Source organism: Labrus bergylta, chromosome 13 (assembly GCF_963930695.1).
Source record: "Labrus bergylta chromosome 13, fLabBer1.1, whole genome shotgun sequence".
NCBI classification, from domain to species: Eukaryota; Metazoa; Chordata; class Actinopteri; order Labriformes; family Labridae; genus Labrus; species Labrus bergylta.
The window spans coordinates 22,069,222-22,093,058 of NC_089207.1; the positions used below are offsets into that span (position 1 = coordinate 22,069,222).

The following is a 23,837-nucleotide window of genomic DNA, read 5'->3' on the forward strand; positions in this document are numbered from 1 at the left end:
TTGACTCCATGATTGTTTTTCTTTATTACAGAAGATGCCTTCAGATTCAGATCCATTAGCAACCCCTGACAACATGGAGGACTCGTACCCTGAGCGTTTCCTGTCCTCTCTCGATGGACTTCTTCTCTTCAGTTATTAACTCTTGAAAACAGTAGCACAACATGCCAGACTGTTTGACAAGTGTGTGATTGAATAAATTGAAATGGAATCTCATGTATATCTTGCTATGCTTATTGGCTTTAAATGTTTAATATTAAATAAGTTTGAAGGCCATTTATCTCAGACGAGACCGGCTGTGACAAGCTGAGCTCGTCTGTTAGCTTTAGAAGAAATTAACGTCAGTTCAAGGCCTTTTCAAATGTGAGCTATAAACTTAACTGCTAAATGATTTTACTGTGACCAACACTTTGTTGTACTCCAGTTAATCATAAACAGTCATATCAGATTTATAAAAAGTTTATTTAAACATTTTATGAAAATAAATTTTCAATAAACAACCCCTGGCTTGATTCCATGTGGAAAATAAGTAAGGGAGACCATCAGGTCGAACTGCTGGGACATAGGAGAAGGTATAAAAAATAATTTAACAAAGAAATCCAAACAAAAATCAAACAAAGTATAGAGATCCTGGATGATTGTTTGACTGTTAAACTATGATGGAAAAGCAAATCCAACACAACCCTCCAGCATCTGGCCTTTAAAACACAGGGCAACATCATGTTAAGAAAAATAAATTAAATATTAACCTGGATCTCTGTGTTTTATCTGAGGATGACTATGGTAGCCTTCTCACTGTTCACTGTCACAAAGCTCCAGACTCTGTCCACCTTCTTCAGACGTCGATCAGCTCCTCTGGGTGATGGCAGAGAGGACTCTTCATCTGGGAGAGCTGCTGGTGTAAGGTCATTTCTACCACAGTGGATGAGCAGGGCATCTGGCACAGCTCTTAGTCCAAGCACAGGTGAAAAAAGGAGGAGGTTCCTTCAAACTAAGCGACCCCAGCCTGACCTCTGTAACAGGTGTGCAGACAAAGGTTGAAATTAGTCATTTTTAGGTTCTGTTGATTGTAAAATGGAAAAGAAAACATCACCTTTCTATTTAACATTTAGCTGGTGTATGACTCAGTGTGATTTTTATTTTAGAAGACTGTATTGTTAACAATATCCTGTTTTGACAATCCTCTTATGAAACTTAAATAAAAATTACAGGATATAAACTTTTAACAGATGATTTTAACTTACACTTCACCTCTGTGGAAGATGTCAGGCCTGCTGCTTTTATCTCTTCTTTGCCTAAATGAAAATACAAAAAACAATTGATTTACTGTTCACTTAAATATATTAGAAAATCAGACATGAATCACATTGCAAACTATCAGTTTCCAACAAAATACAACATATCTTACCACCTGTAGTCTACGGTCTGTGGTGCTAACCTAGCTTAAATATAGAACGATTTCGGCAAAAACAGAGGACCCAGCAGCCCACGTATTTTCAATAATGATCAAAATAACTGGATTTTTAAAAACACAGTGTGTTTAAATATTAGACTTTAAATACGGCGGTTTGTTGTACTTACACATTTCTTTATCGTAGACCGGCAGAGCGCTTTCGGCGTAGCTGGGCTGCGTAAGTCATCAGGGCAGTACGCTAAGTGGGCGGGGCGTGTTACCAGGGCTCCTGCCCTCGGACCCTACTGCGCAGACTCTGGCTCCAAATGACGTCAAAATCGCAAGATGGAAGCGCCCCTAAGCGGCGTATTTTGGCTTCAAGAATGTTAAGTGGGAACAGCTACAGTGCGCGCCCACTGCCTGACACACACAGATCTAAAGTCTCTCTCTCTCTCTCTCTCTCTCTCTCTCTCTCTAATGCACTGATCCCAGGGCAGGTAGAATAACCTGTGTCAAAGTTTCTATAACTTTGAACGGCAATATTTAAATATAATATAATAATCAAACAAAACATAATTATTTCTGTTTTCTTCTGTAATATGATACATTTAAATATTTCCATATGCCAACATGCAGTTTGCAATGACAGAGTTAACCCCTCTGCTTAATGTTCATGTTAAACTTTTCTATACAATCATACATTAGCCTATATATCCATGTGTTGAGTTACAGGAACCTAATAGTGCTGCGTGTAACTGCAGCTTTCTCTTTGTGTTAGTCCACTTGAGGTCTCATTTGAACAAATCCGGCCCCCGACCCAATAGAACTCTGACATCCCTGTACTAAAGTATGTTCACAATAGCTAAAGTTTGAAAAAAGTAAAAATGTACTGCCGCTCCATGCACCGGCTTGTTTCTGACTCTCTCTGTAATGCTCTGAAGTGCCCACGTTCCAGGGTCCCCGCGTGTGCCAAGTCTGATCTGATTGGTCGGTCGGTCGGCTCTGTCGTAATTGGTCAGTCGCTCAGCACGGTTCTCGGAAATGTCACGCCCCTTTTACCATATTGGGAATGCAGCTACTTTGGCTCTGAGGGGAGCAAAAACACCGGTATACAAACAGCAATGGCCGGTTTTCAACTTCACCAATCTGACAACGGAGAGGAGGAACAAACACAACAACCTTTGCCACGAAGGCATGAGCACGACGTTTCAGTGTTGTAGGTATTATTTTGCAGCCTTTTCAAATGTAATATATGTGTAATATATGCTCATTGGGTAGCTTCATTGCGTTGTTTAGGTGTAGGCTGTGGAAACTGCAGCTAAATGCTTACCAAAACAGACACCATGTGCTGCAGAATACTATGATAACTTACAACAAGAACATAGCAGTTCTAACAGTAACACACACCTTATGTTTGTATCAAGTCTTTTTATCAGAAAAACACTCACTGTTATTGTGTTGAAAAATACGTTAGTGCAATGCTATACCTGTTACCGCTTTAGGTGAAAGTTGATAAATAGTTTAGTACTGCTCAAATTTTAAAAAATAGCATTATCGAGGCTTACAGTTCAGCTACAGACAGCCTTCACAGAACTAATGTATCCATAGCAGCTAAAAAGTTGTTTTCAAACAATTAAAAAAGACAATGAATGAAGCGTATTTACATGTTGTGGTTGTGAACTTCCAGAAGCATCAGAATCTCCATAGCTGCCACAGAGAGTAGAAGCTGAAACTTCTTTTCAAGTCCGTTTACCAAAGTCCCTGATGGGTTGAACCATTGACCTTTGCCTGAAGCTGTACATGAAGTTTTGGTAACACTTTATTTTGATAGTCCGTCTGTTGACACTCAACAAGCTATCAGTAGATATTCAACAAGACTTGTCAACAGACAAGTAACATACATTCAACTAACTATTAGTAGACTATAAGGTGCATTTCAAGTTCTTACAACATTTTACAAAATAGTGTCTTCCGACTGAATCAATCTGTCAGTTGAAAGTCAACAGTATCACTCATCAAATGACTGACTGTTGATACTCAACTACAGATTAGATTAATTGACTATCAATGGATAAGCTACTAATTTGTAGTTGACTATCTGTTGTTTGTTAACATATATAAAGATGACTATCAACAGACTATTAGTAGACATTAGTAACTAAGCATTTGTAAATATGTGTTAGGACTATCCAATTAAAGTGAAAAACAGTTGAGAACAGTACAAACTATCAACAGAGCAAACAGAGACAAGTTTGCACAACTGCATATCTGAGAAGGAAAGCTTATTTATTTGAACTACAAAACGTACTCAGAAGGCACATTATAATACCTGGCGCAAAGCAAACAAACCGCCGGTAACATTTCAATATACTGATCTGTGTGTGGGTGTGTGTGTTTAAGAGGGTGAGAGAAAGAGAATGAGATAGTACCTACAGCAGAATAAGAAAACAAGAAAGCAATTGTAGTAGCTATACAAAATATAAATTATATAATAATTATAAATATAATTCAAGTTAACAGAAAACAAAGCTGGACCACAACCAGCACTACAGGCACACAATACCTGGCAAAAAAAATAATTTAAAAAATGCACTAGCAGCGCATAAGTATTTTACATATCAATTTAAGTTATACGCTAACTTCTTTAAATACAGTGCAGGGAGAACTATAAACTAAAACAACCTACACCAACAGAGGGACAGGTCACAATATGGATCTTTATCTAAGGCAACTGCAAAAATAATATAACTCTGATGCTAATAACAAAACAAACAACTATCTTGTTGCCCTCATTCAGTCCTTTTTGACAGAAAAGTGGATGAGCTGCTTTTTTCTTTTAATTTAATTATTTTCTCTGCCAGTTCACCAACAATCTTTTTTTCACAAAGTTTTGCCAGTTTTAAAAGTGTATGTTTTTGTTCCTTAAACTGCTCAAGTACACTTTTGTATACCATGTATATCTCAGCAATTGCTGCTGTGTCCTTGACAGCATTTCTTGATACATGTGCCTTCTTAAAAGCTTTTGTCATCTTGAGGCCTCCTTTGATGAGTTTGAGGATGCGCCGATATCGCCCTTATAACATCTGCGATGGTTGACACTGAAAAAACAAAAACAAATTACAACTGTAAAACATTCATTTGAAAAAAGGTTATTGCTCCCTAAAGATTGTTGTGGTGTATATTAGTTGCAGGGTAATGGCCCAAAGTTCAACTTTGGTACACTTTCAAGGGATGGAATGGCAGCTTTAACCAATAGCAACAATGTGTGGGTGTAGACTCCACTGTAGGTGTGTGGTTTGTCTCTATTTTAGTTAATTTGTGAAATTTTAGTTTCCTCTTTGCATTAAGCTTTTAACTGTAAATTGAGGTCCTGAAGATCACAGCCACCCAATATTGGTTTTCTGCCTTGTCCATTTTGAGAGATTTTTTCAGATTCTCAGAATCTTTTATTGATATTATGTACTGTCAAGTGTTTCCCACACATAGACGGTATAATTTTTGCCGCCCAAGTATATGTCAGACCTTTTTATTTCTCCCTTTGTCATACCGTATTTTCCGCACTATAAGGCGCACCGGATTATAAGGCGCACTGTCGTTTTTTGAGAAAATTAAAGGCTTTTAAGTGCGCCTTATAGTGCGGAAAATACGGTAATATTTTTTTGCTGATGCTGTCATGCAGCCATATGTGTAATCATCAGGGTACTATGCGGAACAGCTGATTAAGTAACTGAATACTGTGTGAAACATTTCAAAACGTGAGTGCTTTGCGCGCATGTGGATAAGAGAATACCTAGGGAACTGATGTAAAATGAGCAGATTAAAGCCGTCATTACGCAAACTATAAAAACAAAAAAAGTAAGAGAATAAAGCACAATTAATAGGCTATATATATATAATAAACTTAATACTAAAATATAACCTAAGATAGCGACTATGTAACTAAATGATAAACGGCGGGACATGACATTTGGGATGAATTTGATTGGATCTTTTTTTATTGGTCGAAATAAGAAAATGCCGATGAGTCATCAGATAATTGAATATGTTTTGCAGGAAGAGAGAATGTAAATTTGGGCCCTTTCCTAAAAGCCACAGTTCAGTATGGAGTGCAGACTTTTCAGTAGGGGGTGTCAGTAGACTGGTTTTGTGCAGTATGGTTCGGATGCTTCCTTTCAGGAAATGAATTGTATTCAAACACCCACAATGCTGTGCAAAACTAAACGTAAAACATCACTTCACGTGCACCTCCAAAACAAAACAAACAAGGATGGATTCGGTCGGTTCTGGTACAAGCCTTTCAAATGTTAAGTTGTTAAATTGTTTTCATGCAATGTGAAGTTTTGTATTATTTACCGAGCCATCGTGCAGATCACATCTGAGTTAGAGTGTCGATAACATGAGGCGGGCTAATGGCGCCACTTCCACACGGAATGAATTAAACGTAGTAGGAACAAATATCGGCCTACTGTGTGTGCATACTGAACAGTAGGCCCTAACAGTATACAGCACAGAGAGAAGGGACTGTCTACAGTCAGATTATGTAGGCACTTTGCAATTTCGGATGCACCCATTGAGATGTAAAAATACCATGACTGGGCCTTTATCCTGTAAATGAGATACACCAAAACACATTTTACACAGCTTCCCATATTTTGGAAACTGGAAACAAATGACCATATATTACATTTGGCTATATCATGTCGTACGCATGTCGCACAATTTCAGTGCGAGCCAATAAAAAATACATCGGTACCTTGCTCTCCTTTTCCCTTTGACCTCTTCGCCTTTTTGCTTGATTTTTTGCTTCTCTTCTTGTTTTTCTTTTTATACTTCTTCCTTTTCTTCGTTTTCTCTTCAGAGGAAGCAGAGCTTGAGTGCAAATCACTGCTGGAGTCACTGTTAGAGCTGTCAGTGCTGGAGTTGGTGCTGGATTCAGTGCTGGTGATGGCCTCATATCCAGTGTAAGTTCCTATCTCCATGTTCCTATCTGTGAAAAACAGAGAAAGACATTTTTTATGGTCTGTGCTACAAATTGCCGACTTCTGGGCACTGTGCCGCTGTCAAGCCCATTCATTGTGTATTGTGTATCTCCTCGCCGCCGAGTTGAGCGCAGCAAAGGGTCTTGTCATTCTTGAGCGCTGCGCAGAAGTTAAAAAATGTTCTACTTGAGCGCAGTGCTCCCTGACGTCACCTCTGTGTGTCCAATAGGAGGGTAGCTCAGATCACAATAAATGGTGTCTTCACTTTACTGAGCTCTAGTTTAAAGACCGACCGGGACATCGGGGAGAGAGCTCTAGTTTGAAAAGATATTTCCAACAGTTTGGGCGAACCAGGTGTGTTTAAAACAGCAGTAGTAATGTGTGTCCTGCTTGTGAAGCGGTTGTCTTAGTGTGCAGCTCCTGGACGAACTAAAACTATCCCATATCCTGACGTGCCCTGATGATTTCATGAACACACACCTGCTTTTTCTTGCTGCTCGTCTCCCCCTCCGTAGCAGAAGAAACGTCAGGGCTTTTTTTCTCAATAGTGGACACATATGCCAACATAGTGCTGAGGCAGGAGCTACTTTCCCGAGCCGTTTTCCCGACTATTGTTTCAGTCACCTAGCAACGCGCGCCGCATCCTATCTGAAAGGCCCTTAACACTAATGTTACTTGCCAAAAATTTGAACTTTGTGCTAACGCACAGCCCTGGTCCTGTTGACAAGTATTTTACAGCCATTTGAAAGGTCTTTTCAGCTGTACATTTTTAATGTATCTCAAAGAGAACACACATTTTTAAATACTTTTTTTATCACTCCTGTAGTGCAGCTGCACTCTCCATCATAAACTGGGGTGTCAAACTATCCGAATGACATAACAATGATCCTTTATTTATGACAGCGGATTCAGTGTAAAAAAAAAGAGCAAAAACAAATCCATAATACTATTGTATGTTTAATGAAACGCTCAGGACTTTCTTTATTACCTAAAAGCATAGCATATCATCTGATTGGATCAAAGTATTGATCCCAATTTCATATTTTCTTCGTATCAGCTTATTACTATGATAGTAAATTTTTCAGGAACATAAAGAAATTATTTGGGAGATCCGTTTGTAATCTGGACTGTCCTTAATGTTCCAAGATACCTGGTTGTCTTAAGAGCATTAAATACTGAGATATTGTTGTGATATGTTGCATTAGGATTCTAATGAATCCAGATACAATAGGTTCTTGAAAGCTGCCATGTAAAGCTCTGCTACACCTTTACGAACCTGGCTCTGCTGCAGACTTCTGCAGTTGCTGCTGAAGTGATTGGTTTTCTGTCTCCAGTTCAGCAACACAGGACTGCAGCATCTCAGCCTTTTCTTTCCAGATATTCTGCTCTTTTCCAGGCTTGAGACTTTCCATGTTACCGGCTGCAAAATATAATATAACAGATTAAATATTCATGTGAGTAGAGTAGACGGGTCAAAGCTTTGAGGCAGAGTTTACCGGTTTTTTATTGCATTGTACAATTTTATCAACAAAACTTAGAGTGTCAACTGGATACACTCACTCTCATAGAATCAATGAAAATCTGTTTATAAAACAACTTCAATATTCTGCATCTGCCAGGTTATAAATCTCAGAGAGACAGTGATTCTCAATATTTTACTTTGAATCTAATTCTGGTAAAATGTCAGTTTGATTAGGTTATTTATGCTACCACTAGATGCATCAAAAAACGTGTTTTACTGCAAAGGTATGAAATAGATATGTTAGCCACCCCTGTGAATTTTTATTTATTTTGCCCACCCTGACCTGCGTCTATTATATGCATGAATAAAATGAACATTTCTTGATAACTTAAGATTGAAATCAAGTAACTTAACAGACTTTAAACCTCAACCTTGGTTTGTGTTGCCAGCTTTGCCAGGGTGTTACCACACCCGTAGCGTTTAGCCATGGATACATTTAAGTATATTTGAAGTTACTATTTTATTGAATTTTTGCTGTTTTGGGTTACTGATTATTATGTCAGTTATTGCAGGTAGAGATATTGTTTTGATTTAACTCTCCTGTTCACCTTTTGTTCTCAGAAGACACAGGGTGAGCTGGGCTGCCGTATTTTTTGTTGATCGCTATTGTTTTTGGCTAACTGTGATTACTTTGATTATGAGTTAATGCATGTTGACATAAACTGATTTTTTTTTCGTAATTAAAATAATCAAACTTGTTTTTCATATCACAGTGATTTTTTGGCAAGCGCATCAGACAAGGTAATAGGCCCAATCTCAGCCTTTCATTGGCTTCTTTCTTCCAGAAAGGCGCCACATGTAGTTGGGTTCATTTGGTTACAGTAAGTAGTTTATGCAGCTTCAGATGTCTAATTTATGATTTTCGTGTAAGAAAAAGAGGTCAAAGAAAAAAATGGTCATAAACATTATTATTATTGTTACACAGCAAATCATGTGAATGTTACGAATTTTAACTTACAGGTAGGCATAACAAAAATGTATTATTTCTGTGGAATCACTGTCCCACATATTATTTGACATGACCTGATATGGTACCTCAAGTAGTACATGAAGTAAACAGACAAATGCGCAAAAGTTAACACCCTATGACCTATTTCAGAAATATGTGCTGACAGGCATACATATTACTATGGTTACTAAATGCAAATTCTTCTCAAACATAATTCAGAATCAGCAAATGTATTTATTAAGTGTTTATTTTTGGAAATCATGCACAAATCACATGTGCTACCATAAAATCCTCTGATAAAGCTGTTAATGACCACCAGTTACCCTATGCTATGGACACCAAATGATAATATTGACACTGGAGCTTTTTATGGAAATTTAAACTTAAACCGTTATCAATCCCATACTTATGAACCATCTATAGAATGTTCTTAGGGATCTGCTAGCCCTGCTTTCCTCCCGCTTGAGTCTAACGTTAATTTATATATTATCGTAAATTTGCTTTCGCCAACAAACAGCCAAAACCTGTTTTGGTAGCTTTACATGTGTATCACATTAATTAGCTAGCGAATAGGCTACAGCTAATTGAGTTACAGTTAATACATTTAGTGCTTGGTCTGGATAACATTATTCAGGGTGTCTGAAATATAAAGTAAGGTTAAGTAAACTCACTTTTTAATTTATACATCAAGCGTACCTCTACTTCTTAAACCAATCAAATCAAAGTGCACCAGATTTTTTTGTTTGCGGGACATTTAGGTGAACAGAACAGTTATTTCCTCAGACCGCTGGCTCTATGGCTTCACTGCAGAGACAACTTCTTAGAAGGGTTACTGTTAAAGAAACAAAAAAGCCCACTTTAAAGTTAATAAAATGGATGCAAAAGCAAGGCGAAGTAAAATGCAACAACTGCGGACACAGAATGAAGTTGGCCTCTTCCCAGTGCAAGGATCTGGTAAGTAACACTATACATTATTATAATCTTAAAGGCCTGTATTTTGTTTATTGCTAATTCTTCTGCAGTACGTTAAATTATGCCCATAGTGGTTTCCAAATGGCACTTGTGCCATGAGGAAAAACCAGTGGTGTCGCGGGTGTTCCTAGTTCTATACATTATTACTATGTAGCTTACACACACACACACACACACACACACACACACACATTTAATCTGCCTGGTTCAAGTGCGTGGTGCATGAGTTCACATTAAATAATCGTCGCACGCTGCTTTCTGCTGTAACCGATCATTGAAAGATTAATTTATGAATGAATAAACAGCGCTACTTCCACGAATAAATATCTCTGATCAATTCTGTATACTCGTGTGGATGATGATCGCGCTGTGCTTATTCCATTTATAAACAACTATTTTGTTGTTTGTTAGAAAGTGTGTCTCGATTATAGGCCAACCTGACAGTTGAATCTGATTTGGCTGTTAGATTAGAAAGTTCATCTATCCATCCTCCATTCATTCTTCCGATTATCCGAGGATGGTTCGCGGTAATCTATTGCTCGCTTTTTTTCTGTTCTGCGCCACATAAACTCCTGTATCAGTGTAGGTCAGTGCGTTTCACCCGAATCCTCAGAATCACGTTTACATGCCTTTCATATGTTTAAATAGCCACACAGTCAGAGGAAATAAAATTGTGCGCCTTGTCCATGGCTCAGTAATTAATTCCAGCGCCGCTACAGTAGCGTCTTTCCTGCTAAGCTGCTGACAGTTGTCACAGCAGTGCCAGTTCTAGCCCTTTTGGGGCCATTAGGATTTGGTGCCCATATATAATTATGAAACCTGTATAGAGAGATTAATCCAGCTAGTAAGTTACAACATATCTGTTTTAGTATAATATAGTTCATGACATTGTCATTAATGGGGATTACTTACATAAACAGCTTTATTTTTTATATGTCCTACTTAGAATGTTTATAAGACATAATAAAACAATTTCATTGTCTGCAATTTCCAGGGAGTGCAAACGTAAAAGATGTGGATGTTTGAGCAGAAGTATTAGAACAAAGTCACTTTTCTCACAATCACACTGCAGTCTCTTCACATGGATGAAGTACATATACAGGTGAGATATTTAAAGTTATTATTCAGCTACAATCAGAGGCGCTGCTTGTCGACAGGCAAAGCGGGCAACTGCTTGGGGCCCAAGGCCTGTAGGGGGCCCCAAACGGCTGACAAGATTTAAACCACAGCATTGCCTCACAATGTGCAAATTTTGCAATGGCAGCAGGAAACCTCCCTAAAGGGGCTCCATCTGATAACACTCACTCTTGTTGCCCTGCTTAGAAGTTTGTCAATGAAGGTTAAATGATGTGAGTGAAAAAATAAAAGAGGAAAATAATAATGAATGCTGGTTGGAGCCCCCAATGAGTTTTTGCCTAGGGCCCCAACAGATATTAGTATCGCCACTTGCTATTGTGTTTAACAGTATGTGCAGTGCATTTGAGTACATTTGCACTAAAGCACATGCTTTTATAACAGTTTGTTGTGATATGAATTTAAGCTCTAGTCCGTAACTAATAACTATTACACATAAATGGATGTCTGAAATTAATATTTGTTACATTCAAGCCATTGCCAAATGAGTTGACACAATGTTGATTAAGCCTATACAGTACATGAGTCCTTGCCGGTGTTACGGTTTAAACAGAATGAGTCTGTGGTTGTCGGACATTTGTGTCCTAATGAATTACTCTTGTTTAGCTTTTCATTAATTTCAATATTTTTGACATTATGACAATACAAAAACTGAACAAAGTGGCATATGTGGCATATCAGTCGCATTTGTCTAAAAGTTGCCAGTTAACAGGGTCACTTTTTTAACCACAACACCAGAATAGTGATGTTTTTTTTTTTTTAATTTAAAGTGTGCAACAGTTGTTGTTTAGCTAAAACACATAATACAGATTATGCTTTATGATTGATCAAGCACACATGTTTTTATGTGGAAATGTACTGTCCTTATTTAATTATATTTGTTTTGTTTGTCCTTTGTAGATTTGCACAGGGTTTACATCTATGGCAAGTAGACATGCTTCAAGATGGCATTGCAAAGAGCACAGCTACACTTTCCATGATGTCAAAGAAACTCAGAAGAATTTGTGTAAAAAGTCTGAAAAAAAAAAGAAAGAAGCAGAAAGTCGGAGGAGTTAACGTCCTTGTTCACATTGATGAGAGCAAGTTCTGCCATAAATGCAAGGTAAATTAATCTACATGTGCAGTACCCTTCACTAAATATGGGTTCATTCCATGCTAATGCACCCAAAATCAGGAATTTTTCCCAGTTCACAAAAATCATGTTGGAAATTCTATTTACTTCATTGAACCGTTTACAATCTTAAAGCTGTACTCCTTATTCTAAGTATTATAATAATTATTTTATTATTTTCTGAGCTACATTTCAACATTTTTGTGCATATGTCCGTCTGTGTATTCAAGACCTCACCAATCACTCATTTTAACCAGAATGGTTTGAAACCTGTCCTGAACCTAAGAAAACTTGAAAACATGTTTCTATTACAGTTTTTGTTGCTAAATGTTGACAGTACCCAAATAAAGAATATTTCATTTTCAAAACTTTAGATTACAAATTTCAAATGTTAACTGGCTGTAATAATACATTGAGTGGTTTTATTTAATGGGTATATATTTATATTGTTTTGACTTCAAGGTTTTCCATCTGTGTGATGTGTAAAGATAGACCATGACAGAGTTTTTTAATATTCATATTAGATATAAGATTAGATATGGACCAAGATGACATCTTTTATTCAACTGACCTACGCATTACAAACTGTTGCTTCAAATTTCTGGTACAAAAAATGTGTGAACAATAAAGTAAAATTCCTTTTTTGTTATCTATGTTTGTAATGATTATGGACACTTTTACCTAAAACAAGTTTCAAGGAAATTAAAAAACATAATTATTGGGAAAATCTACAGTCAAGATATGTTAAAATGTGGTTGTCCAAATTTGATCACAAGAAAATTAAAACCAGATGAGATAAAAAAAAAAAAATGTAACCATACCATAACCGTAACCATTCAGCTCATGTTTTCAAGTTTCTTTAAGGTTTCTTGGATGTTTAGAGCTAATTTCAGTCCTTTGGGCCATTGGTGAGGCATAGAATACACAGTCACACCCAGATCAAAATGGCTTCTTTTTATCACCAATAAATAAATATACTTTCACTCCAAACCAAAGTCATATAAGAAATGTAACACAGTTAAAGACAATCACAGTAATTCATATAGAGTCAAGAGTTTGTTTTGTAATACTGCTCATACTGTCTTTTGGCAGTACGGAAGAGGATGCTTTGGTAACACCTGGAGAAGAAAAGGATCGTGGGTGATTGGTATACTTGAGATCAACGCTGCATGCAGACGTCCCATTCTTCGCCTTGTAAAGAAAATAAACAAGAAGACTCTTGTTCCCATTATTAAGAAACATGTCAAGCGTCGAAGTCTAGTTGTGTGTGATGAGTGGAGAGCATATGCCAGTCTTTCCCATGAGGGCTACAGGCATGTCAGGGTCAACCACAGTCAAAATGATATAGATCCACAAACAGGACTACACACTCAACACATTGAGAGAGCATGGCAGACATACAAGAGGGAAATTTGGCGTATGAGGGGGAATCGTTCTGAGAAGACCTTAAAAGAACAGCTCTGCTTCATAGAGTGGACCTACTGGTTAGCAAGAAAACATAAACATGGTGTACTTGGAAGACTTCTAAAGGACACAAGAAATGCTTACCACAGATAAGACAAAGTCAAGCTGCCTCTGGTTTCCCTCATGGAACCTTTTTCAGAAAACAATTCTACAGTTGTCTTGGGGAAAGAATAAGTATAAGTATACTGAAATGTTGCCGTCATTATGTGTGCCTACTGAGTACGCTTTGTAGTTCAAATAAATGAGCTTTCCTTCTCAGATATGCAGTTGTGCAAACTTGTCTCTGTTTTGCTCTGTTGATAGTTTATAGAGTTTGTACTGTTCTCAACTGTTTTTCACTTTAATTGGATAGTCCTAACACATATCTACAAATGCTTAGTTACTATGTCTACTAATAGTCTGTTGATAGTCATCTTTATATATGTTGACAATCAACAGATAGTCAACTACAAATTAGTAGCTTATCCATTGATAGTCAATTAATCTAATCTGTAGTTGAGTATCAACAGTCAGTCATTTGACGAGTGATACTGTTGACTTTCAACTGACAGATTGATTCAGAGTAGTAGAGTGTCAACTTACAAGAAGTTGACACTACAGATAGTTAGTTGAAAGTCTATCAATAACCTTTTTAAAAGAATAAGCGAGTCGGAAGACACTATTTTGTAAAATGTTGTAACAACTTGAAATGCACCTTATAGTCTACTAATAGTTAGTTGAATATATGTTACTTGTCTGTTGAAAACGTTGTGTTGAATATCTATTGATAGCTTGTTGAGTGTCAACAGACGGACTATCAAAATAAAGTGTTACCGAAGTTTTACTGCTGTTCAGTCAAGTCAACCATAATTTGAGCATCCCTGGCATTCTGTAAAGTTCAAGGGGCAAATTAGAAATGACTGCTGTCAAGTCATGTTAGGTACTACCGAGTCTAAAGCATAGACTGTAAAAATAATGGACGGGACAACCTCCCCGGTGGAGTGAAGCTTTTATTTTTAGAGCTCCCCCTGCTGACTGGCTGCAGTATAGGTCATAAACCCCGCCTCCTCAATGATAACAGATGGGATGTGGGTCAAACTGTAAAGTTAAAATACTCGTCACATAATTTTTTTCCAAACCTAAATTCTGCTGTGATCATTAATTATTCTCACCCTACATTGTGTTCAAGTGCTCATTTTTCTGTGAAGTCTCTTTAAATAAGTTATTTGAGGTTGAAAAACGTGATTTTACGTCATATTTGACGACGATTGACAGCCGCCGATCTTGCGTAACTCTCTTTGGGAATAGTAAAGCTACGTATTGAAGGAAAGCCGAGACGCCATTGAACTTTTCCACTCCGTGTTTGTCTCTCTTGGACTGACAGAATGAGTTGTTCTGCTGTAAACCCATCTAACCAACATGTGGGATTTAAGGATATCTGCATTAGCTTGGTAAGTTGAAATGTTTGTTTAATGTGCTGTTCGCGGGTAATTTTCTTTAGCTAGCTAGCTAACACTGAAGTAGGCTAACGAGCTAACATTATGGTGGCAATAATATGTTACTGATAGCTGGCTGTGACGGACATTATTTATCGTTTTATTTCAGTAAAGAATCGGGGGGGGAATCCTGATAAACTATACTGGCTGTGCTTCATGATACTACAACTTAACTGTGTCAAGATTCATATTAATGAACGATCAGATCTGTAGTAAAATTCAGCATATAGTTGCGCATCACCAACAATAACTTTACTTTACGTGTCTGTTAAAGTAAAATAGAATATGTCCTGATGGTCTGCATTAACATTAACAGTTGGTCAGTCTGCTCAGTGTGCACAGTTGAGCCTGTAAGAATAACAGGCTCAACTTTCTTCCGCTTCCCGTGATGCTGCTGCGGGGCTGAAATTTAACATTAATATTTGGAAGAGGCAGAATATTTCTTCATCTTTTCAGATAACACTAAAGTTATTATCTGGTTCAATAACGTCTCTAACTGTTTGAAGAAAAGAAACAGAACGGACATGTTAACATCAGCAGCCGATGGTAAAATGTAATATGAACCAAACATGATTTGTACAAGGACTCAAAACAGGCTGATCATATTCTACTAAGACTTCAACAGGTTGACTTTAGTGTTAATTTACTTTAGTTAATATTTAAGACTTCAGCACACTACCAGGAGTCAATTCAATAGTTTACAGTTGATTTGATGTGACTTTAGTTCAGCTTATTCAGAATTTGTTCAGAAATACTTTTCTTGCTTTGCTCCATGATTATGTGATTCATATGTTATATAATAACTTTCCTGTTATTAACACTATTTCTGTTCAACAAGAATCATTTTCTATTTAAAATGCTCTTTTGGTTATTTCATTATCATATTTGTCTGTCATAACTTTTTAGTTTTAGACTTAAATTTTAACCTCTCAAATAACAAAGCAGTCTCAGTCTTTTTGAGGAATTATAGCTAAAAAGAAACAAATTCTACTTTGCATACAGTACATCCATAAATAAACTGAAGTACTTTTATTGCATTTCTGTGGTGTTCCTGTAGGTGACCATGATGGAGCCAGACTGAAGCAGCAGGCTGTGAAGGTGGACGGCATCATCTTGTCTTTGCAGTGCTGATTCTGAAGAGACGTCTTCACACAGGACTCAAAGATAAAATTATCTCTCATTTTATTGTAACCGCCATCAGCATCAAAGTAATTTTAGTAACAATTTATAATCTTTCTTAAAATGTAAGGAAGACTAGCAGAATATTTTAACAGCCTCTATGGTTCTGCAAGAAGTCTAGTTCATGTTTAAATTGTTCTTCTTTCTGTCTTCAAGGAAATCAATGCCCAAAGGAAATAGCTGTCCAGACTCTGATTCCAGCTCCGGTGAGGTTCTGCACACAAATTGGCTGTCTGATTCGTTTATTGGGTAATTACCACACGACACCAAATCAGTACATTGAATTTACTTTTTTTTTAGCTAAATACTAAAGCTACTTCTGCATATTTCTAATGAGGCACAAGAATCCAACTGACTCACTGTTTAAGTTTCACAGTTGAACTGTGAGTATCTGTAAGTTTAGAAATCAACAGGAGACACTGTGGTGCAGTGTGTGGTAAAATTATTACATTAATGTATGATTGAACACAATTATTTTCAGCAGGATTTTTCTGTCATTCCTTATCTGCAGCTGCAGTATCCTGTTTTACCACATTAACTTCACTGAGAGCCTGAAGCAGAACGCCTGAGTTAACAGACAAAGTTCATAATCGGCTCATGCTATCAGATATCTTTATCTGGGGCTTCTGGCTTTGCTGAACCAGCTTTCTTAAAGAAAGCCTGGATATTGAACTTGCTTCAGGCATACAACTGACCCAAATACTGATCAATAACCTATACAATAGCCCAATACCGCCACCTAGTGTCTAAAGTGAGTTTTGTCTAAACTAAATGTGTTGATGTGTTTGCACTTCAGGAATAAAAGTTTCCATGGCTAACAAAAACCAGTACAAATCAGTTCTGCTCATCTGTATGTCCCTGTCCATAGACTCACTGATAAAACCAGTATAAACCAGTTCATCTGTCTGTCCCTGTCCATAGACTCACAGACTTGAAGAGAGAGGACACTTGGCTTCCATGTACGAGACACACAAGTCCCAGATTGAATCACTCTATCAGGCAAAGAGCTGTCTCACTTTAAAGTGATATAAGAAGGTGGAGTATTACAGAATCATACTAAGTAATCCACAGTCTGTCTAACACTGAGTTAATGTAAACTCTATGTATATTAAATACAAGCTTCTGATTTCTGCCTCTCAGATTGATTCTGCTTTTTCAGTTTTCACCTGTTAGCTCAAATCCCTGGCTGCTGCTGAGTCATTGGCAAAAGTTAATAATTGTAACCCTGTTTATGTCATGATTATATGAGAATATTTAACATTAGTTTAATTTATCAAGCTGGCCCATGTGATGACAGTTTAAAATAATCTTCAATAGAAAGTGGCAGGAACACTTGTCTTAAAACATAAATTCATAAAGCTGGTCATATTATTGGATTCATCATGTCTTATTCTATATTTTGTTTTTTCTCTTAAATAGTTATCCTGTTTTGAAAGCAAACTTTAGAACCTGGAGTTTAGCAGAACCTAGGGACAGATCTTATTTCAGGTCTGAAGCATAAACATCACAGTAAAATTCATTATACTTTACATTTGACTCCATGATTGTTTTTCTTTATTACAGAAGATGCCTTCAGATTCAGATCCATTAGCAACCCCTGACAACATGGAGGACTCGTACCCTGAGCGTTTCCTGTCCTCTCTCGATGGACTTCTTCTCTTCAGTTATTAACTCTTGAAAACAGTAGCACAACATGCCAGACTGTTTGACAAGTGTGTGATTGAATAAATTGAAATGGAATCTCATGCATATCTTGCTATGCTTATTGGCTTTAAATGTTTAATATTAAATAAGTTTGAAGGCCATTTATCTCAGACGAGACCGGCTGTGACAAGCTGAGCTCGTCTGTTAGCTTTGCTGTTATCTTAGCTGTTGTTGGTCAAGAAGAAATTAATGTCAGTTCAAGGCATTTTCAATGGTGAGCTATAAACTTAACTGCAAAATTATTTTACTGTGACCAACACTTTGTCGTGCTCCAGTTAATCAAAGACAGTCATTTTTTTTTAAAGTTTATTGAAACATTTTATGAAAAAAAAACTTCAATAAACAACCCCTGGCATCATTAACCATGTGGAAAATAAGTAAGGGAGACCATCAGGTCGACTTGCTGGGACATAGGAGAAGGTATAAAAAATAATTTAACAAAGAAATCCCAATAAAAATCAAATAAAGTATAGAGATCCTGGATGATTTTTTGACTGTTAAAATATGATGGAAAAGCAAATCCAACACAACCCTCCAGCATTTGGCCTTTAAAACACAGGGCAATGTCATGTAAAGAAAAATAACACCATTGAATATTGACCTGGATCTCAGTGAACAGTGAGAAGGCTACCATAGTCATCCTTAGATAAAACACAGTCACAAAGCACCAGACTTTGTCCACCTTCTTCAGTTGTGCAGATGTCGATCAGCTCCTCTGGGTGATGGCAGAGAGGACTCTTCATTTGGGAGAGCTGCTGGTGTAAGGTCATTTCTTTCCCACAGTGGATGAGTAGGGCATCTGGCACAGCTCTTAGTCCAAGCACAGGTGAAGAAAGGGAGGAGGTTCCTTCAAACTATGCGACCCCAACCTGACCACTGTAACGGGTGTGCAGACAAAGGTTGAAATTAGTCATTTTTAGGTTCTGTTGATTGTAAAATGGACAAGAAAACATCACCTTTCTATTTAACATTTAGCTGGTGTATGACTCAGTGTGATTTTTATTGAATTTTAGAAGACTGTATTGTTAACAATAGCTTGTTTTTACAATCTTCTTATGAAAATTCTTAAAAAATCACAGGATATATAACTTTTAACAGATGATTTTAACTTACGCTTGGCCTCTGTGGAAGATGTCAGACCTGCTTTTATCTCTTCTTTGCCTAAATGAAGATACAAAAAACAATTGATTTACTGATCACTTAAATATTAGAAAAGCAGACATGAATCGCATTGCAAACTATCAGTTTAAAAAAAAATACAACATATCTTACCACATGTAGCCTACGGTCTGTGGTGCTAAACTAGTTTAAATATAGAACGATTTCAGCAAAAACAGAGGACCCAGCAGCCCACACATTTTCAATAATGGTCAGAATAGAAGGATTTTTTTAAAACACGTGTTTAAATATTAGCCTTTGAATACGGTGGTTGGTTTTACTGACACATTTCTTCATAAGACTCGTAGACCAGCAGAGTGCTTCCGCATAGCTGGGCTGCGTAAGTCATCAGGGCAGTACAATAAATAGCGGTGTTTACGGGGCCCCTCCTGCCGGACCCTACTGCGCAGACTCTGGCTCCAAATGACGTCAAAATCACAAGATGGGGCGTATTTTGGCTTCAAGAACATTGAGTTGGAACAGCTACAGTGCGTGCCCACTGGTCTAAAGACATGGCACTTGTTATGTAGAGGAAAGGCAGTTCTCGCCCCGCTCTTGTCCCTGGGTGTGCTCAAACCTCCATCCTTAACAGCTGAGGGTATTAACCGATTGCACCATTGACACATGCTGTAATCCCAGAGTCTATTCTTGCAGACTTGAAAGATGTCTTCTTTGATGACATCAGTGTGTCTCCTCCAATCTTGTCTAGGAAAGGTTATGTTTGGGTGAGTGTAATAAATGGTACTGCTCCCAGATTTGAACAGTGGAAGTTTTCATACACAAGTGAATTTGTGAAGGTGCTGCTGGGAGTTGAACCCAGGATCTCCTGTTTACTAGGCAGGTGCTTTCACCAACTGAGCCAAATCACCCCTTAGAAGAGTGCAATTTGGGACCATCACAGCAAATACCTTTGCAGCAATCTTACAAAAGTACCTGAGGTGGGTTGCACCGTTGACCTTTGCCTGAAGATGCACATGAAGTTTTACTGCTCCGAAAACTCAAGTAAATGCAACATAGGTTCCGCTGGGATTAGAACCCAGTATCTCCTGTTTACTAGACAGGCACTTATACCAACTAAGCAAGGGCTCCACCATCTGCTTCACATGTGAATGTTTCATGTTAAGAATTTGATTGAATCAACTCAGCTGGTAAACATCTCCCTTCCCTGTTAAGTCAAGTCAATCATAATTTGAGCATCCCTGGCATTCTGCAAAGATCAAGGGGAAAATTGGAAATGACTGCTGTCAAGTCATGTTTGGTAAGATGACTACCGAGTCTAAAGACATGACACTTGTAATGTAGAGAAAAGCCACTTCTCTCTCCTGGGTGACCTTGAAGAATCCAGTAATATGCAATTCTCATCCCTGGGTGGGCTCCAACCACCATCCTCTAGGTTAACAACCGAGTGCGCTGACCGATTGCGCCGCAGAGACATGCTGTCATCCTGGAGTCCATTCTTGCTGACATGAAACATGTCTTCTTTGATGACATCAGTCTGTCACCTTTAACCTTGCCTAGGAACCATTCTATTTGGGGAAAAGTAATCAAGATTGCTGCTACCAGGTTTGAACAGTAGTAGCTTTCTTGGAAAGGTGAAATAAATCACCTCAACTTGTTAACATCTCCCTTCCCTGTTCAGTCAAGTCAACCATAATTAGAGCATTCCTGGAAGTCTGTAAAGGTCAAGGGGCAAATTGGAAATGCTCCCAGGTTTAAACAGTAGAAGTCTCCATACACAAGTGAATTTGTGAAGGGACTGCTGGGAGTTGAACCCAAGATTTCCTGTTTACTAGACAGGTGCTTTCACCAACTAAGCCACAGCACCCTTTAGAAATGCATAATTTGGGACCATCACAGCAAATACCTTTGCAGCAATCTTACAGAAGTACCTGAGAAGGGTTGCACCATTGACCTTTGCCTGAAGATGCACATGAAGTTTTACTGCTCTGAAAACTCAGGTAAATGCAACATAGCTACCGCTTAGATTCAAACCCAGGATCTCCTGTTTACTAGATAGGCACTTCGACCAACTAAGCCACAGTGCCATCAGCTGCTTCACATGTGAATGTTTCATGTTCAGAGTTTGATTGAATCAACTCAGCTTGTGAACATCTCCCTTCCCTGTTAAGTCAAGTCAATCATAATTTGAGCATCCCTGGCATTCTGTAAAGGTCAAGGGGCAAATTGGAAATGACTGCTGTGAAGTCATGTTTGGTAAGATGACTACCGAGTCTAAAGACATGACACTTGTCATGTAGAGAAAAGTCACTTCTCTCTCCTGGGTGACCTTGAAGAATCCAGTAATATTCAATTCTCGTCCTTGGGTGGGCTCAAAACACAGTCCGCTCACAGATTGCGCAACAGAGAAATGCTGTGATTGCCGAGTCCATTCTCGCTGACATGAAACATGTCTTCTTTGGTGACATCAGTGTATCTCCTTCAATCTTGTCTAGAGAAGGTTCTATTTGGGGATAAGTAATCAAAGGTTCTACTCCCAGGTTTGAACAGTTGAAGCTTTCATAGACAGGTGAATTTGTGAAGGTGCTGCTGGGAGTTGAACCCAGGATCTCCTGTTTACTAGACAGGTGCTTTCACCAACTAAGCCACAGCACCCCTTAGAAGAGCACAATTTGGGACCATCACAGCAAATACCTTTGTAGCAATCTTACAAAAGTACCTGAGGTGGGTTGCACCATTGACCTTTGCCTGAAGCTGCACATGAAGTTTTACTGCTCCGAAGACTCAGGTAAATGTAATATAGGCAGTGCTGGAATTTTAACCCAGGATCTCCTGTTTACTAGACAGGCACTTTGACCAACTAAGCCACAGCGCCATCAGCTGCTTCACATGCGAATGTTTCATGTTCAGAGTTTGATTGAATCAACTCAGCTTGTGAACATCTCCCTTCCCTGTTCAGTCAAGTCAATCATAATTTGAGCATCCCTGGCATTCTGTAAAGGTCAAGGGGCAAATTGGAAATGACTGCTGTCAAGTCATGTTTGGTAAGACGACTACCGAGTCTAAAGACATGACACTTCTAATGTAGAGAATAGCCACTTCTCTCTCCTGGGTGACCTTGAAGAATCCAGTAATATGCAAATCTCTTCCCTGGGTGGGCTCGAACCACCATCCTCTCGGTTAACGGCCGAGCGCGCTGACCGATTGCGCCACAGAGACATGCTGTGATTGCACAGTCCATTCTCGCTGACATGAAACATGTCTTCTTTGATGACATCAGTCTGTCACCTTCAACCTTGTCTAGGAACCATTCTATTTGGGGAAAAGTAATCAAGATTGCTGCTACCAGGTTTGAACAGTAGTAGCTTTCATGGAAAGGTGAAATGAATCACCTCAGCTTGTTAACATCTCCCTTCCCTGTTCAGTAGAGTCAACCATAATTTGAGCATTCCTGGCAGTCTGTATAGGTCAAGGGGCAAATTGGAAATGCTCCCAGGTTTGAATAGTAGAAGTTTCCATACACAAGTGAATTTGTGAAGGTGCTGCTGGGAGTTGAACCCAGGATCTCCTGTTTACTAGACAGGTGCTTTCACCAACTAAGCCACAGCACCCCTTAGAAAAGCATAATTTGGGACCATCACAGCAAATACCTTTGCAGCAATCTTACAAAAGTACCTGAGGTGGGTTGCACCATTGACCTTTGCCTGAAGATGCACATGAAGTTTTACTGCTCCGAAAACTCAGGTAAATGCAACATAGGTACCACTTACATTCAAACCCAGGATCTCCTGTTTACTAGATAGGCACTTTGACCAACTAAGCCAGGGCTCCACCAGCTGCTTTGCATGTGAATGTTTCATGTTCAGAGTTTGATTGAATCAACTCAGCTTGTGAACGTCTCCCTTCCCTGTTCAGTCAAGTCAATCATAAATTGAGCATCCCTGGCATTCTGTAAAGGTCAAGGGGCAAATTGGAAATGACTGCTGTGAAGTCATGTTTGGTAAGATGACTACTGAGTCTAAAGACATGACACTTGTCATGTACAGAAAAGTCACTTCTCTCTCCTGGGTGACCTTGAAGAATCCAGTAATATTCAATTCTCGTCCTTGGGTGGGCTCAAACCACAGTCCTCTCGGTTAACAGCCAAGCGTGCTGACAGATTGTGCAACAGAGACATGCTGTGATTGCTGAGTCCATTCTTGCTGACATGAAACATGTCTTCTTTGGTGACATCAGTGTGTCTCCTCCAATCTTGTCTAGAAAAGGTTCTATTCGGGGAAAAGGAATCAAAGGTTCTACTCCCAGGTTTGAACAGTTGAAGCTTTCATAGACAGGTGAATTTGTGAAGGTGCTGCTGGGAGTTGAACCCAGGATCTCCTGTTTACTAGACAGGTGCTTTGACCAACTAAGCCACAGCGCCATCAGCTGCTTCACATGCAAATGTTTCATGTTCAGAGTTTGATTGAATCAACTCAGCTTGTGAACATCTCCCTTCCCTGTTCAGTCAAGTCAATCATAATTTGAGCATCCCTCGCATTCTGTAAAGGTCAAGGGGCAAATTGGAAATGACTGCTGTCAAGTCATGTTTGGTAAGATGACTACCGAGTCTAAAGACATGACACTTCTAATGTAGAGAAAAGCCACTTCTCTCTCCTGGGTGACCTTGAAGAATCCAGTAATATGCAAATCTCGTCCCTGGGTGGGCTCGAACCACCATCCTCTTGGTTAACAGCCCAGCGTGCTGAACGATTGCGCCACAGAGACATGCTGTGGTTGCACAGTCCATTCTCGCTGACATGAAACATGTCTTCTTTGATGACATCAGTCTGTCACCTTCAACCT

The 23,837-nt window shown here is 38.6% G+C and overlaps 7 non-coding genes across 7 annotated transcripts; all 7 read right to left on the reverse strand.

The window, feature by feature from the left end:
- Positions 1-19,832: 19,832 nt before the first annotated feature.
- On the reverse strand, positions 19,833-19,906 carry trnat-agu (transfer RNA threonine (anticodon AGU)). The gene has a single exon. It is a non-coding gene; the product is annotated as a tRNA-Thr (tRNA).
- Positions 19,907-21,576: 1,670 nt separating this feature from the next.
- On the reverse strand, positions 21,577-21,650 carry trnat-agu (transfer RNA threonine (anticodon AGU)). Its single transcript has one exon. It is a non-coding gene; the product is annotated as a tRNA-Thr (tRNA).
- Positions 21,651-21,796: 146 nt separating this feature from the next.
- Positions 21,797-21,870, reverse strand: trnat-agu (transfer RNA threonine (anticodon AGU)). The gene has a single exon. It is a non-coding gene; the product is annotated as a tRNA-Thr (tRNA).
- A 270-nt stretch (positions 21,871-22,140) lies between these two features.
- On the reverse strand, positions 22,141-22,214 carry trnan-guu (transfer RNA asparagine (anticodon GUU)). Its single transcript has one exon. It is a non-coding gene; the product is annotated as a tRNA-Asn (tRNA).
- Positions 22,215-22,532: 318 nt separating this feature from the next.
- trnat-agu (transfer RNA threonine (anticodon AGU)) lies at positions 22,533-22,606 on the reverse strand. Its single transcript has one exon. It is a non-coding gene; the product is annotated as a tRNA-Thr (tRNA).
- Positions 22,607-23,341: 735 nt separating this feature from the next.
- trnat-agu (transfer RNA threonine (anticodon AGU)) lies at positions 23,342-23,415 on the reverse strand. Its single transcript has one exon. It is a non-coding gene; the product is annotated as a tRNA-Thr (tRNA).
- Positions 23,416-23,685: 270 nt separating this feature from the next.
- On the reverse strand, positions 23,686-23,759 carry trnan-guu (transfer RNA asparagine (anticodon GUU)). The gene has a single exon. It is a non-coding gene; the product is annotated as a tRNA-Asn (tRNA).
- Between the last annotated feature and the right edge of the window lie 78 nt (positions 23,760-23,837).